The following is a 16,255-nucleotide window of genomic DNA, read 5'->3' on the forward strand; positions in this document are numbered from 1 at the left end:
TAAAAAAAACAAGCATTAGTTTAAAACTGTTAGGAAAATATATAAAAATAAGAATTCCTAGGTCAGTATTTCTATAAATTCCTTCTTGGCCTATGTTTCAACTTCTACTCTATGTCTCAGTGGGGTAAAACCATACTAAAATATTCCCATTTCATTAGGAGATGGTTCATTCTGAATTGAATTTATATGATTCTGTTTCCATGAGAAGAGCCAAGAATCAGCAAACCTGATTCCTAATCTGAGTCCCCTTCACCACCCAAATCCTGAGCCTCTAAAAAGATAGTGATATTTTGCCCTCAGGATGTTGTATGAAGGACAATACAACATGCTGTGAGATAAGACACATAAAAAGCTCAAATTGCAAAATTGTTATTTAAAACTCAAACCATCTATAGTCTATATACATTTGTTAACTATTAGAAGTGTAAGGATGGCTAAACAAAGACACTTATAGCTTCATATTAAGTAATAAAGATAAAACAAAGGAGTTGACTTCACAAGAAAAAGGACAACATGGGAATCTAAGTATAAAATGGCACCTAAACTTATATGGGCTAGCTCACATATGTAAATAGCAAGAGGAAGATAAGTTTACGCACGAATTGCAATTACATTTTCGGAACTATTTTAATCTCTCACAACCTCAACATATACTGGGATTCAGCAACTGTCACCCGATTGGTAAGGAAGACAGTCAGCATGGTCAACTCAACAGTAATTGAGCACCCATTTTTCATAAGGTCAGGGAAAAATCTCTCCGCTGCTGCTCTGTGATAACAAGCTTGAAATCAGCCTATAGCAAATAATAACAAATTGATGATGATCACCACTTTCCAAAACATCAAGGAGGTATTTTAAGAGGTCAAAGAAGAGAGTAAGGGAGGCAGACTGGTGGACGGGAAATATTTTTTAAGTTAATGGATTGTTTGATTTCTAAAATAATTTCTTTTCTATTTAATAGCCCTGGGTGAAGGAAAGTTTCTCCTTCCCCTAAATAAAAAAATTATTAGGCGCTTTGTCTAGCCGTCTTAGTAGCATGTTTCAACTAGCATCTCATTAACATTGTGAACTAGGCCAAAAGACACAGAGTCACATGAGAAGAGCCGTCTTTCTTTCATTTCAAGAGCACCTTGACCTTCCCCACAGTGTCACCCTGTGTTCCCATCAAGCTTCGTGCTGCTGGTGTGTGTGGCCGTCTGGTCTCCCAAGAGCCTGAAAGTCCCGTGGCACGAGGTGGTCCCAGAAGTGGTCTGCAAAGGAAGCCCCTGTGGATGGCTTTTCATTTTCTCACTCACACACTCACTAGCAGTTTTTAAAAATATTATTATGTATTCAAATCCCGAAAATGTTTGTGCTCTTTAAGAAATCTGAAGAACTGAGAGCCAGAGCTCATGCTTCAAGTCTCTTCTCTCTGGAAGGTACAGCCTAATTACTGCCTGCTGCGTGGTGCAGTTAAACACAATCAGTCAGAAAGCCTTAAAGATACAATATCCCTTTTCAAAAACTGTCTGCTTGTCAATTCCAAGTCACCCCCCTGCTTTAAATCAACCAACCACAGAGCTGTTATGAACAGCAACTGATTTTCCATGCAGTGCTGCAAAACAAAATCACACTGTATCCTATTTTTAATGGCCACAGTTTTTCAACTGCATAACAAGAGTTAGCTGGCACTGCTGAGCTGAACGATATCAAAAAAATGGGTTCAAGTAGAAATAACATGGAACCCTTGAAGTGAACAAGTACAGACCCAATTACAAGTGCATTGTGATGCTCAGTACCAATTACATCCGAATAGCTGTGGAGCGAACTCCCCCCTTAATAGTTATATTGTAGACATCAACTCCTTTTATTTTTGTTTCTCCAGGCTTCAGCTTGATACTTAAAAGAAAAAAAGCTGAATCACAAATATTATTTTATTAACGTGTGGTCTATTTAGGCACCAAGCTTTTTCTAGGAGAGAAAGAGAGGTGTTCTATTTCTTCACATGGAGTTCATGACTTGTCAGGACTTTCACTCAGGAAAATTAAATTTCCTTCCTCCACATTGCTCAATGTAAATTATCTTTCTTCTAACAATACACTTTTTAATTATTGGAGCCTTGGGGATGTAAATAGACAGTGTGGGTTATTTTATTTCTTTTTAATTTTTATGGAAAACATCCACATCCAAAGTAGTGGGTAAAATTAAGCTATCTATAAGTTGAGAAAGATTCCACTTGGGTCTCTAGGGGTTCATATGTGACAACTTCCTTAATGACTAGATGAACAAAGGAGAAATAGAAAAATAAATAAAACTGAAGGAGACTTGAAGAGAGAGGAGACAAGGTGACTATCATAGAATCAGAGAAGCAGGTCCCATCAATGTCATCCTCCCCAACTCTGGACCACAGACTGTCCCAGCAGACATCCTTGCCACATGAGAACATGTGCTACACATGGTCAGCTTTCATCTGCTCCTTGAGCATTAGCTTCACTTACGATTTCTTCTGGGGCCAACATGGGAACTCCAGTAGCTGCACCATGCCACACATTTTCAAGGCTGGCCAACCAGTCTGGAGAAATGTGGTTAGAAAATGAAACACTATCGCTAGAACAGCATCACTACAATTCCAAGGATAGGAGGGCAATACATATTTGCCTTGTCCTCTGTTTTCTTTGGAGTCATGAGATGAGCACGTGGTCCAATATTTTCCACCAACTTTTATTTAAAGAGACAAAAAAAAATAAGAAACAATACAGAATTTTCCCCAAACAAGATGATAGGCAATTAACAATGGTTATTATTATATTGCATATTGTTATCTTCAAAGTAGTTGCTCAGATAAGCAGGTATAGGCATGCAAAACTGATCAAAGAATATAAGCACAAAAGGTTCCTTTCAATGAACTAATAGAAATCAGCACTACAATTAGCTCTCTTGTGTATATATATATCGATCTTTTCCCCCTTCCTTGTATTCTCTTTCCCCCATCACAGTTGTTCTTTCCTTTTGTGCAGCTTCTTTCCTTTTCACTATATCTATTGTACCTTTTGGGTTTTATTTATTTTGTTTCTTACCCTAGGGAGACAACATGATGTTCACACATGCAAGTCTGATTTATTTCACTTATGAGTATGGTCTTTGCAGTCTTTGCTTTTTACTTGTTTCCAAATCATTGTAGACTTCACCCTGAAACATAAAACAAAATATTGTATATATATATAATTTCAAAGAGAATAGTAAAAAAAAGAACAATAGCAAACTACCAACATCACAGACATAAACAAAGTGAGAACATTAAAAATGATACAGGGTTTCAAAACAAAATGATAGGAATCAACAATCATTGTTATATTACATATTGCTATCTTCTATGAAGTTGCTTGGAGTATCAGATGTAAGAGTGGAAAATTGAAAAGAATAAAACTTACTTGAGATAAATAATAAAATTTATCCTTTAAAAGTTTTTATTAGAGATAAATGATAAACAAGAGAAATAACACAGATTCAATATAATTGTTTAAAAAAACTACTAATTCATCCATCCCTCTCATTTTAGAAACAAGGAAACTGAGGCCTCGGAGTAACATGGATTCTATGAGGCATTCATCATCAGTAAGCATGGCTTCAGCAGGCATGACACCTGGTACTGGTGACATGACTCAGAGGCACTGAGGGGATGCCATTTATGGTGCACAGTGAGTCACACATCTAGGTTCTATGAACTATAAAATGCCTGATTCAGAACTCTAGAGAGTAAGGAGCTAATATGATCTGAAACATAGGCTACAGACTGCAATAGAAGGATGCTTGTAGGAGTACTTTTTGAGGCTGGGTTATCCAGAGCAAAATAAAATACAGTCATATATTCTTTAATGAATAAGTGTGAGGAACTTTATGATATTAGTCAAAATAGCTTTTGATGACAGAAAGTATATGTCCTGCTGGGCATTTATGGTAACAGGAAGGGCAAATTACATGAAAGACAGTGGTCATACTATGGGGAGGTGAGGAGTGATCTCAAACCAGTAAGGAAAATGGATGGAGTCATGGTAACTGGCCAGAGAGAGAAGGAAGCAAAATTCCCCGAGACCCAATAGGGACTGAACCTCCACTGGATTCCTTTAACAGAGAGAGCTAGAAAGTCAGAGAGATGCTCACCAACATTTCTTCTGCCCACTGGCCAACTTTAGCATCACCCAAAAATGTTCAGTCAAGGTGCCCTTCAGAACTGCACACAATTGTATTTCTTTCTCCTTTTCTCCAAATTTGCCTGACCGTTGTCAACTGCTGATGTTCCTTAGACAGGGAGAGCTAAAATGACCTGAAATGCAAATGCACAGATGAGGGAATGATTAATCAGTAAAATAAAAAATAGAAACAGTTCATCAGAGGGCAAAGACCGATGTGTGATCTTTTCCTGTTTTGACTGAGGAAAGTCTAAAAACAAAAAGAGCGTACTGGCTATCTCATCTTGGGGTGAGGGGGAAAAGAAATACTGTTTTCTTTAAAGGACAGAGCTAAAGACACCGGAAGAAATCTTCAACGACATCACAATTCAGCAGGGCTGTGTAAGTGGAGCACCGAGTGTTTTATAATCCGTACCTAAGAGAATGGAGTTTTATTCTTAAATGATTTATGAAGATTTTGCGGGGTGTTTTGTAGATGTTATACGGAGTTTTATTGTTTGCTACTTCTGTTGTTTGTAACATCACTAGCTTCCCATAAAGAAATCTCCCCCCTACCCGGGGGGATTCTATCCCTGTAACTATATTGACTTAATTCGGAAGCACCAGTGCAATTAAAAGACGGTTCTAATTAATAGGCAATAGGATGGCTGTATGTAAAAGATTTAAGCAGTTTATGCTTGGTGCACTAAACGAATCTGAACAAAGTCGCGAAAGGCATCGGGCCTCCATTACAATTTATCAGCTGAGATGTTTGGAATATTTTTCACACTGGATAGTCACATTGCTCCCTGCAGTTGGTATCGGACTGATAGAAAAAATAAAGTTCAACAAATTTTTCTGAACCGGTGTCAGTAAAATGACTTCTCATTTCAATGGAGAAGTGCCTCCCACCGGAGCAAAAGCACTTTTCCTGCAGGAATTTTCTCCCTCTCATCTACCATAGAGAAACACAGCAGAACCATTGTCTCAAATCATCTAACATGCAGCTGAGCTGACTGGGTCAGCTCCTTGAGCTCTCACCCTGTTCTAGCACTATGTGTAAAGTAGAACCTTGGGCTGGAAACTGAATCTCTCAATGCCAGTGTCTTCACATGTAAAATGAGATAAAGAAGGGGCTATGGGAAACATCATGTGAGTTAATTCTTGGAAAGTTCAGAATGATGAACAATAGTAAACTCTTGATGAATTTTGCATTACAGTTATTATCAAGGTCATTGATTATTATACAAATGTTGCATGACCAAACACATGCCATACTGCATTGCCTTATACTTCATCCAGGAGATGTAATTATGCAAAGTTGGGGTGGAGAAGAAGATGTTCTGAACTCCAAACTCTCAAAGAAATGCTGTACAGAACATAATAATTCCATATTCTCTTAATGCCAACGATTTGGAAGGACTAGAAATAAAGACAATTTCTAATTATCCACAAAGGATAAACAAAGCTGATATTTCATATTGTGTTGTCATTATCACTTATTTACTTTTTCCTAAGCCAGTTTAATGAGCTATGATTGAAATACAAAAAGCTCCTAGTACTACATATATACAACTTGATGAGCTTAAAGATAAACATAAATTAAACAACCTTTGTTTTAAAAGTTTAAAATCTGAAAAGTTTCAAGCTCAGTAATATTGACTTTCAACACCCCACAGTGGTAAGATTTTACACCTGATCTAATGTGATGAGTCACAAAAAACTATTAAAAATATTGTATAAATATCTTCAAGATATGTATATAAGGTCTATATAAAGCATCCATGAAAATTTGTATTTAAATTTGGACCTCAACTAAAGATATCTCATTATGTATATGAAAATATCCACAAATCTGAAAAGAATCTGAAATTTGAAATATTTTTCTTCCCACATATTGTGGATAAAGCCTGAGAAATCTTACATACATGTGAAGTCATCACCTCAATTGATGCTGTAAACTTATCATCTCTCAAAGATATAAGAATACTTAATATTTAAGATTTATTCTCTTGGCAAATTTTTCAGTATATAATACTACATTATTAGTTATTGGCACTGAGCTGTGCAATACATCTCTGTGGTTTATTCATTTGCTATAACCCATGTACTAAAACAATAACATTCTTGATATTCTTACTCCTGCATAGTCAGTTTGGACTCTACAAAGAAAATATTCTTTAAAAACTAAAGCATCTAATCCTCTACTCATCTCAGGACAGCTCAGAAAAGTAATGCATTTAAAGCCTTAGAGTGGGAAGGTATGGAGTGAAATATAAAGGCGCTGTAAGAGTCATTTTGCTGGGTTCTCAGATTCTGAGCCCTCTGCCCAGGTTTGGAGCCTCCCCCCTTCTTTGGCATAGTATGTTCTTCTTACAGCTCCCCAACACACAACCATCCTAGTCATAGCGAAACTTCAAATAAGACGGGTTGGACATCCCTTCTGTCCAGGAAACAGTGGTGATGATTCTAGGTATCACTCTGAGTTTCAAGTTCCACAGCAGAGGAAGCCAAGCGCTGGAGTCCAGTGCCCAGCTACAATGATCTCTCTGTCTGGATCCATCTTAAAATACAATTTGGATCTCCACTTCTGGCTGCATAAACTCTGAGCTCGGTTCTCTAGCCTCAGCAGAGATTCTGTGAGCTACCAAATATCTTTATAATATACTTGTTTTCTCCATATATCAATCGTAGTGAATTTCTTTTAAAAATTCTGACTAATACAGTAGCTAGATTGGGTCTCTTTTGAGCCAGACATTCTCATAAATCTTGCAAAGTACAAATTGAAGTGAAATAATCTAAGAAGTATTCTCTGAACTTTTTCTGAGCAGTACACATTTGAAAATTGCATTAATTCTTGAGTGTCAGGTTTTAGAAAAGATATTGTCAAGCTAGAATTTGAACCCAACTGTGCAAAGCTAGAATGGCAGTAGCAGCAGGTCTATCAGGTAAAGAAGGTCCTGAGGATATTTATGTAGACTGCTGCTTCCAGGAAGGACAAAGTAACTGCAAGTCCCTTTGCCTTTGATGATCTGTTATGATCCTTAAAAGTGTTACCTTTTCTGGAGTAAACGTCCTCAGGGATTTCAGCATTGCAAAGCAGGTTAGGTAGATGATAGCTGTAGCTATTTCCCAGTACAAGAGAGTGTTTGCATTGAGACACCTAAGATATGAAACACTGTCTAAAGTCCACTAGAAACAGCCTTGAATCATCAGCATCACTATCTACTGTAAAGGAGAATATTTGACATCACAGATAAATTCCATCTGTGTCCACCAATAGTTCTTTCATAATTTTTCAAAGGCATGGTTACGCTACATTGAGCATCTACCAGGAACTCGGTCAACATTGCACTGCATCAAACTGGATTCTGTTCACAGCCTCATTAAGCTAAGGCCATCTCTTCCTATTTCTCAGCTTTATCGTCCTCACTGTTTTCCTGATTCTGTGTTCATCTTCTTCCTGACCCTGTTCTCATTGGCACCACTTTAATTACTCTGCTTTCTTGGTCTGTTCCATGAAGACACACTCATTTCAGCTTCCTACTGACCTTGGGCCACTCACTTTTTTGCCAACTTTATTTATTTTTTTTCCTTTCACGTCCTCTAGATTCAGTTGTTCTTTATAGCTGCCCAAGTACCTTCCTCAAAGTAGAGGCTCAGAAAATATTTGTTCGCTAAATTAGTAATTCATATTTCATAATGCTTTTAACACCCATTGGCTAAATACAAAAAAGTATCAATTTTCTAATATTTCCAGTATGTTAATGAACACATATTTTTAAACTCTCTCTCAAATATCACTTGCATTTGTACTTATTTTTATTCTGGGTCAGAGAACGTGCTTACAAATCAGGCTTAAAAGGCAATCTGTGGTAAACATGCTATAAACTTTGAAAATGATAGCTCATTTTCAATGCTGTGCTCATAAGCTTAGGATATTTCTAAAATTATGAGATATAATGGTGATAATTAGCATTACTGTAGATAAAACCTGCAAATAAGTGCCTCTTTTCATAGTACTAAATAAATGTAGAAAACTGTGCCCTTTTTTAAATGAAACACGCTACTTTGACCTCATAAAAAGGTACTAGTATTAAGTGATTAAGTATGAGACTTTCCATATTTACCAGTGAAGTCATGTGTGAGTCTTTCATTTTAAACATTCCATCAAAAGGTTTGGGAAAATAATGTTACTCCGCTTTCCTCACCACTGCCCAGTCGTTTTATAAGTTACAAAGACTTAGATTCATCAAAGTGATGACAGCAGGTGGCCTTTCAAAATTTTAGCCACTAAAACACATTTCTACCAATTTTTATTTTCCTTCAAATATTAATGAATAGTTCCAGTGATAATTAGCAATTTCCCTAATTATAGAAAATTGGCACTTCACTAATAACAAACTCTGATATTATTTAGTATTGAGCCAGTTTTCCTATTAATTTGGAAATTCAGCAATTATCACCAGAGCTATGTGGGTTAAAGTGTGTCAGATTCTGGATAAACAACTTAAAATACCCAGCAATATGAGATTCAGTGTTAGGAAAGTTCAACATTAGGATTTGGATTTTGGGGCCTTGAAAGGCTATCATCAAGAAATCAACCAGTAACACATGCTGGAGGAGTTGTGTGGCAAAAAGAATCCTTCTCCACTGTTGGTAGGAGTGCAGACTGGTATGACCACTATTGAAATCAGTGTGGAGGTTCCTCAAGGCACTAGGGTTAGAGGTCCCATTCAACCCAGCTATTCCCTTTCTGGGTATTTTTCCAGAAGAGCATTAGGATTTGAAGAAAAAACGTTAACGACCAACCTCTGGTACTGAAGCACAGTGGGAAGATTTATTCTGAGTTGTCTTATTTCACTCTAGTCTCTTCAGATGACATCAGTTGCAAAACCGCACAGGTTTACCTCATTGTTAATTCAAAGAAACCACAAATATGTAAATTTTCAAATTGAAAAATAACAAATATATTAGATCTATATGAGGTCTTAAAAGGACATTAATATTAATTTTGTTCTAAACGCAAGAAAATTAGGAAAACAGAAATTCTCTTTTGCAGGTAAGAAATAATGGCCACATTCATGTATTTATTTCTTGGCATGCACTTTGCAATGCTACCCAATCTTGAGATTTATTAATGTTTTTCCATTGTAACATATGTATTGGTATTACTCTTAGGACAGCGTCTTTAGTTTTATATAGATATGATTCTTATAGATTCAAGGATTGAAAGTAAATTTGTGACAAGCCCTCACAGCTTTTAGAGGTCATTACTCACCTCAGAGGTTCTAAGACCAAAACTCAGGCTGCATTTCCATGCACTAACATAGCTTTTCTGAACATATAATATTCAGTAAGCTAAAACAATCCACCAAAAAGCATATCTATTTTATTATTCCGGGAGTTGATCCCAGAGTCTCATGTTTACTCAGCAACCAGTCTACAACTGTGCCACACATTCAGGCCTCTAAATCAACCTGAGAGACAAGTATTTTTTTTTTCATTAAATTGACACATGATATGTGTGTCACCATTACTTCAAAAAGGAAATACAAGACCAACTGATAAGGATGTTTAAGTCTCTACTATGATGACAAAACTATAGTTTCCAATAATTCATTCAAAAGTTAAGAACAGATTAAAACATCAAAGTGTAACTACATTTAAAAATATATGATTTACAAAATAACATAAAAACAATATAAGTAATACAGAATTTCAGCCAAGGTGATAGGAAATTAACAATGGTTGTATTACATATTGATATTTTCAAATTGGTTACTCAGATAAATAAATCTAGGCATGTAAGATTGATCAGATAATTAAACATTAACTGTTCTTTTCAATATGTTTTTGTTTATTTATCTTTAAAATAAAAAAATATTATGATTGATTGTTCACATTTATGGAGAGAAAGTAAGAGAAGGAATGGACTTGAATTCTGATAAAAGAGATTTGGGTCACATCAAAACAAAATCTCTCAATCTTTGCAAGTGAGAAGAAAATAAGATGTATTAGAAAGGATGAGAAAATAGAAAATGTTTATTTTTCTGTTGCTGCTTTTCACTCTCTACCAGAATTTAAAAGAGATGGAGATTATTGTCTGCATCAGTTCTCATGAAGAAGAAATTCACAATGGTTCTCTGTTTGCCTTCAGACCCTGTCCAATTCTGTGTCATTAACACTAACACATGCAAATGTCCCATCCACAGCTCTCAACATCCCCTCCAATCTGCTTTCCCCTCCACTCTGCTTCCCCTCCGTATATTGGATCCATTACTATCCATGAGACCTTTAGCTTAAATGGACTCCTCAACTTTTCTCTACATAGGCAAATTTTACAAAGTGTTAGCAAGTCTTGCTAACACCCTACTGAATGTTTCAACCAATAGTTCCTTCAGTTAGTGCAGTTTAAGATGTTTTCTCTCTCTAACTTCTGTCGATTTTTATAGTTCTAATTCAAACCTTACCTCCTTCTAAAAACTTTTTTTAAAAACTGAAAGTTCTTTTTTCCCTGACAAACCTCTAGTAAAATATTGTTGCACCATATACTTCAATAAACGAATTTTACAATAAAATTTCTTTAATAAAGACTTGTGATGATTAAGCTTAACTCAGTCGACTTGATCAGCATGGTAGTCAATGTAGGGATTAGCAAAACACATTTCTGGGTGTGTCCAGGTGGGTCATGGAAGTGTGACCTTGGGTACTAAATTTGACCCCAGCCCCTTTCTTTCTGTAGCCACCTAACCATGGATTACATCCCTTGAGGCCATGAGCCAAATTAAGCATCTTCTCCTTTAAGTCTTAAGTAGTGTATTATGTCTCAGCAACAGGAAAACTGACTAATACGCCATACTTTAATGCTTTTAGTACATCTGTCCCATATTACTGATGACAAAAAAAAAAATCCAACTTTTGGTTTTGGTCATCCAAAGTTATTAGCAAATACTTGACAAGAATATTTAGGGCAAGGATCACATATTGGGTCCAGACATGATCCTGATTATTTTTATCATTTACCAGCTAGATAATGAGGTACAAACAGCTAAATCTCATCTGTACAGGAGACCTAATGCCTTCCATCCTCATTATTTGTTAAAAAGACTAAATAAATTATTTGTTAAAATAAAAAGTTTAGTGTGTGTTCTGACATGTATCTAGAAGTACCCCCAAAACCTTATGTAGTCCTATGTGTGGTTTTTCAGAGGTGTCTTTATCTAGGGTGTGTGACAGTGGGATTAAGTGTGTGCGATTACTAAATTCATCTACTGGTTAGTTTGGCATAGTTCTAGGCGTTGATAATGGAAGGTCCACCCTGGCTATAGGTGACACCAACAAAAGGAAGGGCAGCCTGAAAGGATACAAAGGGAAAGAAAGCAGCCAGGACTGGTGCTGCAGTTCCCTACTTTTCTGACTTGTCAGCCTGACCTGTTTTTCCTCTGCAGTGCCTCTCTACCAGGCCACCTTGCCTCAGAGCCAACTGATTATAGACTGAAACCTCTACACACTGTGAGCTAGAATAAACCTTTCCTGCTTTAACTTTGGTGTTGAGTATTTTGTATCAATAATAATAAAAGTAACTAAAACAGTGTAGAACAAAAGATGGCAATAAGCTCCTACTATTTTATAATAATCTATGTAATTTATAGTTAAATATTTGCAATCTTAGCTCAAGACTCAACTTGAAGCTTGTTTTATATTTTATAATCTGCTACTGTAAACTCTCTATTTTACTTTTCAAAATAGGCACTCGATTCTGGTTTTTCCTTATAATCCACTGTATGCTTTTTTTCAACCTCCGCTTTTCCTTTTAGCTAATGGGTCTAATCACATTAATTGTCTAGAAGAGTGGAATATATTAACATAGTCAACAAGTTTGATCTAACTTAATTCAACAAGAATGAAATAAATATTTTCTTAAGAAAAACTGAGTGAACCTCAGCCCCCACAACATCATGGGATTGATTGTTAGCTTCATTGAGCCTTGGGAGGATCAGAGACCTACTCAGGAGGGGAGAAACTCTGCCTCCCACCCCAAAATCACAAGAGTGACAGCTTAGGGAACCTTAGCGAGCCACTCAGGGAAGGAGAAACCTCACCCTCTTCCCTCTGCCCCTCTGCCATCCAGTGAACCTCAGTCTGGAGGAACCCTGGTGCCTGGTCCATACTCCTAAAATAGGGGTCAGGTAGCCAGTATGATAAGCACTTGGGGCACTGCAACTATCTTGTCTGGAGGAACCCAGGGTAAATCCACTCTAACAAGGGGAAGCACTTTGCATACAAATTCCTAATTTATGATTGGGTCTGTTATATAACTATAGACTTTACTTCTATGGTCTAAAGTACAAAAGCAATAGGTACCACAGTTGGTCAGTCTCTAAATTGTGCTTAACACTAATTGTACTACTGTATCTAGTATGTCAGATCGGTTGTAATAAGTTGTTCTCCTTAGTGTAACAATATTGGGAAGTTCTGGGGTAATAAACTCAAAAAGCCCTACACCAAAAGACTGAGAACTGAACCAAATAGAAACCAACATCTCACTCTCAAATAATTGGGAAAGTAGAATCATGGGACAGACACAAACCAAGAAACTTCTTCATATAAAAGATATCCCTGAAGTGCAAACTATTTCAGAAGAGACTTTGATATTAGTGGTATAGCTTCATAGTATCAAAACTCTCAAGGATCACCACAGAAACCAAAAAAATTTAATAGAAAATGTCAACACAAAGGAGCAAACTGCAATCTCAGACCTCCAGCCCACACAGAACAAGTCTAGGAGACATCAACATAGAAAAAATTGGAAGTTGCACACTTGAAGTGTTAAAAATAATAGCAAATGAAATAAAGAAACAACTCCACAAGGCTATAAGAGAAATCAGATCAGAAATAAACTCTCAAGTAAAAAAAGAAATGACAACCATATGAAAGAATTGCTCAGCATATCTAAAGAAGACATAAATAAAAAATAGAGGAACACAGAAAATGAAGGAAATTTTGAATGAACAATATAGAAAATAATGCAAACACAAGATTCAGATTCAAAGAGATATCCAGGAAATTAAAAATTCCATTGAAAGCTGGCAAAACTGAAGATAGATTTTTCAGACCTTAAAGACCACAGTTATCAATCACAAAAGATTTCTTGAATATAACAAAGAACCAGAAAATAGCAATTCAACAGCTGAGAAATAAGGAAAAGAAACACAATATAAGACTGATAGGTGTCAAAGAGAAAACCAGGAGTGAATAAAAAAAGACTATTTGCAAAAGTAATAGCAGATATCTCAAACATGAGAAAAGAATCTGACATACAGTAAGTGAGGCATATGAAAAGCAAATTAGCCATAACCAAATAAATCTATACCCAAACATATAGTAATTAAGATCCCAGAAATTCTCCCAAGAATAGAATATTAAAAGCTATTAGAGAAAAGAAATAGATTACCTATAAAGGAAAGCACATCAGAATCACAACAGATTTCTCAACACAAACTGCCAAGTCAAGAAGATCTTGAAGAGAAATATTTCAAGTCCTGAAAGAAATCATCTCCCAAACCTGATTGATGTACAGTTGTCCCTCACTATATTGCAGTTTACTTATGGCTTCACTGTTTCATGGGATTTAAAAAAAATATATCTAATACTGTATGGCAGGGTTTTTGCTATATCATGAGATTTTGCAATATATGGGTATTTATATAATATTTATGATTCTAATTATTTTGTCTAAAAATTTAAAACAATACAAAACATAAAAATGTTAATTCAAACATGCTAAAAAAAACTGAAATAAAATGCAGTACATATTTCAGCAGCAAATGACTACCATGCTGTACACAACGGAAATGCATTACACTACTACCACTTGCACAAGTTTGCAGACATGAGATTATACATGGCATACTATTGGCAGATGTAATGTTAGGCAACAAATCACAGCACTGTGTTCTGTATCCTGGGCGCTGATTGTCTCAGTGACCATAACATTGGTCTGTTTGCTTTCTCTCAATATGGCCACATGTTTAGCATCTCTCCTTGTCCACTTCACATCAAATACCCAAACAGAATTCTACATGTTGTTAAAATTACATAGGTTTAAGAGTGTAGAAAGTGTTTAAGAGCATATGAAGTGTTTATAAGAGTGTGGGAAATGTTAATAAGAGAAAGGTTTATAGGAGTGTGGAAAGGGTTTATAAAGCCTTAAAATATATATAAATAATAAAATAAATATAACACCACTACTTTGTGGGTTTTCATCTATTATAGGGGTCTCTGGAATATAACTCCCATGATAGGTGAAGACTCTGCAAAACTATCTTCCAAAATTAATGCAGAAATAAGATACTTCCATACAACAAACAACTGAGGAAATACATGTCCATGAAGCCAAACTTACAAAGAGTACTGAAAGATACACTAGAAAGAAATAAAAATAAACACAACTCCAAGAACAATAGAAACAAACCATCAAGTAGGGCAAGCAAGTAAACACAGGGAAAAGTATGGAACCAACAGCAAGAAAACAACATGACAAAGATAAGCCAATACATATCAGTTATAACCATTAATGTAAATGGCCCCAGTTCACCAATCAAAACAAACAGATTGGCAGACTGGATTAAGAAACAAAATGCAACAATATGTTATATACAAGAAAAACATTTAACTCAAAAGGAAATGCAAACACTGAAAGTCAAATAATGCGAAAAAATACTCAATATGACTGGAATCCAGAAAAAGCATGGCTAGCTATTCTGTTTGTAGACAATGTGAATTTCAAGCCAAGAATAATCAAAAGAGATAAAGAAGGTCACTACATACTTGTCAGGGGAAAACTGCGAGAGGAAGAGATAACAATCATAAATATATATGCACTAAATATGAAAGCACTCAACTATATAAAACAAATATTATTAGACATGAAATATCAAATAAGCAATAACTCACTTGTAATAGGAGCCTTAATACCCCCTTGTCACAAAGGGATAGATCAACTAGACAAAAATCGCAAAAAGTACAAGAACTGAACCAAACTTGTGAAAACATGGGGTAATTAGACTTCTACAATGTTTCACCCAACACCACCAGAATACACATTCTTCTCAGCTGCACACAAGGTATTCTCTAAAATAGACCATATACTACTAGCCCACAGAACATGCTTAAGTAAATGCAAAGGAACTGAAATTATCCCTTGCATATTATCTGACCATAGTGCAATAAAATGGGAAATTATTGGCCAAAGAAACTACAAAAAATCCATAAACATATGGAATTTAATAACACCCCCCTGAACAACCAGTGGGTCACAGAAGAAATCAAAGAAGAAATTAAACAATATCTACGATAAAACAAAATGTCAATACGACTTGCCAGAACCTGCTGGATGCAAGGAAAGCAGCCTTCAGAGGAAAACTTACAGTGGTGAATTCTCACATGAGGAAAACAAAATGATCACAAATAAACAACCTAATGCTGCACTTCAAGCTTCTAGAAAATGAGCAAGTCAAGCCCAAAGCCCAAAGAAGGAAGGAAATTATAAAGATCAGAGCAGACACTAACACAATTGAGACTAAGAAAAACTACAAAGAATTAATGAATCAGAGTTGCTTCTTTGAAAGAATAAATAAAATTGATAAACCTCTAGCCAAACTAATCAAGAAAAGGCAAAAACTCAAATTCATGCAATAAGGAATGAAAAGGGTGAAATCAGTACAGATCTTATAGAAATTCAGAAGATCATCAATATTTACTTCAAAAATCTTTATTTGCATGAGGTGGAAAACACAGAAGAAATGGACAGATTCTTAGAAAACATGAATTACCAACCATTGGTAAATTCCTACTATCTTGCTTAGTGAAGCTCTATATCATTTCTAATGGTTTTATTACTTTTTATTCTCTTTAGTTAATCAATCTTACATTCTGACATCTGGTAGCCTGAGCAATTTTGTTGAAGATAACAATATATAATATAACAACCATTGTTAATTCCTTTATCTTTTATCCTTATTATCTTTTTTATTGTTTTGAGTTGTATTCTTTTTGTCTTTGTTATTGTTATTTTGTTTTTCTAAAACACCATGAACTACCAA

At 35.6% G+C, this 16,255-nt stretch overlaps 1 long non-coding RNA gene across 1 annotated transcript in view; it reads right to left on the reverse strand.

The window, feature by feature from the left end:
- Nucleotides 1-3,056: 3,056 nt before the first annotated feature.
- The window catches only part of LOC102023207, a 105,478-nt gene continuing 92,279 nt past the window's right edge, over nt 3,057-16,255 (reverse strand). Inside the window, exons 2-3 of the long non-coding RNA XR_262273.1 lie at nt 4,141-4,303; nt 3,057-3,168 (exon numbers count right to left, since the gene is read on the reverse strand). This is a non-coding gene — a long non-coding RNA (uncharacterized LOC102023207). The remainder of the gene's footprint in view (nt 3,169-4,140; nt 4,304-16,255) is intronic.

The sequence above is a fragment of the Chinchilla lanigera genome, unplaced genomic scaffold (assembly GCF_000276665.1).
Source record: "Chinchilla lanigera isolate Chin_1 unplaced genomic scaffold, ChiLan1.0 scaffold00043, whole genome shotgun sequence".
In the NCBI taxonomy this organism is placed as follows: Eukaryota; Metazoa; Chordata; class Mammalia; order Rodentia; family Chinchillidae; genus Chinchilla; species Chinchilla lanigera.